Source organism: Lipotes vexillifer, unplaced genomic scaffold, assembly GCF_000442215.2.
Source record: "Lipotes vexillifer unplaced genomic scaffold, Lipotes_vexillifer_v1.1 scaffold1038, whole genome shotgun sequence".
Taxonomy (NCBI): domain Eukaryota; kingdom Metazoa; phylum Chordata; class Mammalia; order Artiodactyla; family Lipotidae; genus Lipotes; species Lipotes vexillifer.
In genome coordinates, this window is record NW_006780148.1 from 678,159 (window position 1) to 682,609 (window position 4,451).

The window sequence follows — 4,451 nt, forward strand, 5'->3', positions numbered from 1 at the left end:
CCCCTGCATCGGCAGGCGGACTCCCAACCACTGCGCCACCAGGGAAGCCCTAGATTCTTTTTAATTGAAGGAAAATACCACGATAATACTATCACTGATATTTATAGAACATCCAACAATGACCTTGTACAATTAAAACACAGATTCTCCTTCAAATTCAATTTTAAAATCAGTATCTAAGAGGGAATTCCCTGGCCATCCAGTGGTTAGGACTCTGCACTCTCACTGCCGAGGGCACAGGTTCAATCCCTGGTTGGGGAGCTGGGATTCCCACAAGCCACGTGGCCAAAAAAAAAGTCAATATCTAAGAGACTTCCAGCATCAAGATAGTGGAGTAAAGAACTTTCTGCTTTCTTTACCTCTCTTAAGTCACCCTAAGAACAGCAGGAGAATAAGAAACAGAAAGACAAACTCTATCTTTCATGAAATAGGAGACATTTATATATGAAAACAGAGAACAGTGGAATGGTGACCTGCTTAGGAGTACAGAGAAAGTGAAACTTAAGTGCCCAAAGAGAGAGATTGCAATAAGAAACAGGTACAAGTTCATTCACACCATAGAACCGCGTAAAGGCAGCTCAGAAGAAAGGAGTTTAGACGGGAGCTATTACAAGAGCACTGGTAAGTAGAACTCAGGGCCTCATCCCATGTAACTAGTTGGCTTTTCTTTCTCAACTAGAATGTTTATTCTCTGGAGAAAGTAAACCAAAGAAACTTAGACCAGGGAACTCTAGAAGGCAGGGATATAGTGACAAACCAAAATGAAAGTCTGCATAATGGATGGTAAGATCCCAGTCCCCTTTTTCTGCCAACTCCCAGAACACCAGCAGCAAAGCATTCCTCTCACATTCCACACCCCAAGAAAGATATTATTGGAAGATTCACCTCTGGAATGACTCATTTGAATGACCCCAGAGAAAAGGTCCACAGATAGGGAATCCCCAAATAAAAAAGCCAGCTCGCTACCGGTTACCTAACGCAGGTCAGCAGTCCACAAGCCCTGCCCATGCACACAGAGCATTCAGTTAGTGTTTTACTGCCTTACTCTTAAATATAAATGGACACCAAGGGCCACCAGCTACTTGAAGCCAGCCTCCAACATGAAAAATAGAAACCAAAAGAAATAAACAGAAAAAAAGAAACATGAATAAAACAGAGCAATGGAGGAAACAGAAGACAATTTTAAGGAAATAATTAATACCCTCATATAAGAGATAGCATTCACAAGAAGAGGTGGCAATAAAAAAGAACAATCAAGAAAAAGAAAATTATCTTGGAAATTTAAAATGACAGCCCAAATAAAAATTTAATAGGAGATTTAGAAGAAAGAAAGAGAATCTTCCCGGAAATAGATTAAAAAGGAAAAGTGATGACCAATAGGAGAGGAAAGATAAAAGAATTATAGAATCAATCCATGAGGTTCAATGTATGACTGACAGAAATTCCAAATAAAACAAAAGAAAATTGTTTTGTGAAAGAGACTGCTTCTCAGACATGGGGTCTTCAGATTAAAACGACTTACTATAGAGTTTTCAGTTCAATAAATGAAAACATGATCCACATTAAGGCACATCAAGATTATAACTCAGGACTTCCCTAGTGGTCCAGTGTTTAAGACTCTGCACTTCCACTGCAGGGGGCAAGGGTTCAATCCCTGGTCAGGGAAGTTCTGCGTGCCACCAAAAACTATATAAATAAAATAAAATAAAAGCCATGGGAAACTATCAAAAAGCATTATCATATTAAAAAAAGATTATAACTCAATGTATAAAGAATGAAGAAAAATTGCTAGAGTTTTTCATGAAGAAAATATGGAAAAGACAAGAGATAGCCGTATAAGTACATGGTCTGGCAACATACTATGGGAGCTGGTGATTGAGAAACAGGATGCAAAGGGGGAGAGATGGAACTATGAACTCCTGTCTTTTTTAATGATAAGCCCTTTTAACATTTTGATAAAATAAAAATTTTAAACAATAAAATATGGTAAAAAGTAAAACCAGAATTTATCTAATAGCTAAAGTTTGATAAATTAAGCAAAAAATAAAAAACAGATCAAGAATATTTCCTACAAGTTGTATAACTAGTGGGATAATTATTAGCACTAGAAATTTTTAAAATAAAGCAAATGTTTAACAGAATTATCTTAATTATCTATGCTAACAAGGTAAAGATGATGTATATTTGTATTCCTGTATCAGTTACCTTTGGCTACATAACAAACCAAACCAAAACTCAGTGGCTTAAAACAACAACCATTTATTTTATATTTAGCTCACAATTTCGTAGGTTGGCAATTTGGGCTGGGCTCAGCTAAGAGGTTCCTCTGCTGGTCGTGGCTGTGCTGACTCAAGCATCTGCAGTCAGCTGCCAAGTAGACTGGGAACTGGCTGACTGGTGAGGGGCCTCAGCTGGGAAGCCTCATCTGAGTTTCTCAGGTCTCTTACCCTCTAGCAGGCTAGCCCAGGCTTATTCACGTGGTGACAAAAAGTTTCCAGGAAGCACAAAGGAGGACAAGCCCCACTGCACAAGATCTTTTCAAGCCTCTTCTTGTGCCATGTTTGCCAGCACCTCATGGGCCAATTCAAATCACGTAGCTGAGCTCAGAGTCAGAATGGTAGATCACCCAAAGTTACCCAGTAAAGGAACATGGATATAGGGAGGGAGAACTTAAGACCATTTATGCAATCTGCCAAAATTCCTATACTAATAATTCAGTCATTTTTCCCTTCCTTTTCTATACTATTACGGGGATGAATAACATTATCTAAACATAGTTTTTCTGATACAACTTTACTGGACTGGAGGAAATCTGGCTTTAGAATGTTTTCCCCCAACAAGTTCTTACAAGGCTAGATGTAGATTGATGGGGTAGGTGACTATCTTGGTAAAGAGCCTTGGACAATCCCCTTCCAGAGGTCTAGAGCCCTGCCACACATACATACCACTTTCAAACAAGGCTATTATTTTTATGGTCACTATACTGTCCCTGAAAGCTGTTGAAATCTGTAGGCAAGCCTGCCATGTCAGGTACAGTGCAAGCTGCACCCAGCACAGGAGTGTCCAACCAAGAGATGCACGGGGGGTGGAATGAACTCTACTCTCCAAGCCATGAAGCCTAGTGCGTGAATGCAACAACCAGGAGGGAAGAGGAACTTTTTAAATTTTGAAGTATTCTTTTAAAAAATTCCATAAAAGGGCCACCAGCCAGACAAGCCAGGAGATGCCTCCACCCAATTCTAATTCATCTCAATATGCACAAAAGCACTGTAGAATAGTTCTGCCTGTAGACCGAAAATAGAACTATCCAGTTCTAGTTAACAATAACACAGTAGATCAGGTGTAGACAGTAATACTATCCCTGAAGTCAAACACTGTGAGCAACTTCTAGCTACATATTTTAAAGGTTTAGGAGATGTTTGTGCATAGGCAGCTCAGATGTGGAAAACCTAGCCTCTATACCCAATTGGCCATTAAAAAAAAAGGGGGGGGGCTAAATTCAATAACAACAACAAAAAAAAACAACCCAATTAAAAAAAATGGGCAAAGGACTTGAATAGACGTCTTTGAAAGAAAATATACAAATAGTCAACAAGTACATCAAAAGATGCCCAACATTACTAATTACTAGGGAAACACAAATCAAAACCACAATGAGATATCATCTCACACCCGTTAGGATGGCTACTGTCAAAAACAAAACAAAACAGACCAGAGAACAGCAAAGCTGGTGAGGTTGTTGAGAAGTTGGAACCTTTTTTTTTTTTTTTTTTTGCGGTACGCGGGCCTCTCACTGTTGTGGCCTCTCCCGTTGCAGAGCACAGGCTCCGGACGCACAGGCTCAGCGGCCATGGTTCACGGGCCCAGCCGCTCCGCAGCATGTGGGATCCTCCCAGACCGGGGCACGAACCCGCGTCCCCTGCATCGGCAGGCGGACTCCCAACCACTGCGCCACCAAGGAAGCCCGAGAAGTTGGAACCTTTGTCCACTGTTAGTGAGAATGTAAAATGGTGTGGCCACTACGAAAAAGATCATGGAGGTTCCTCAAAAAATTAAAAAGAGAATTATCATATGATCCAACAATCCTACTTCTGGACATATATTCAAAGGAACTGAAAACAGGGTCTCAAAAAGGTGTTGGTACACCCATGTTCACAGCAACATTATTCATAATAGTCAAAAGGCGGAAGCAACCCAACTATCCATTGACAGATGAATGGGTAAACAAAATTTTACATATATGCAGTGGAACATTACTCAGCCTTAAAAAGGAAAGAAATTCTGACATGCTACAACATCGATGAACTTTGAGGACACTATGCTAAGTAGAATAAGCTAGTCATAAAGAGACAAAACATCATATGATTTCACTTATATAAGGTACCTACAGTAGTCAGATTCATGGAGACAGAAAGTAGACGGGTGGTTGCCAGGGGCTGGGGAAAAAGCAG

At 40.2% G+C, this 4,451-nt stretch overlaps 1 protein-coding gene across 2 annotated transcripts in view; it reads right to left on the reverse strand.

Moving 5' to 3' along the window:
- RAD54B (RAD54 homolog B) overlaps nucleotides 1–4,451 on the reverse strand; it is a 100,151-nt gene that overhangs the window by 6,438 nt on the left and 89,262 nt on the right. The gene's annotated exons all lie outside the window — the stretch shown is intronic.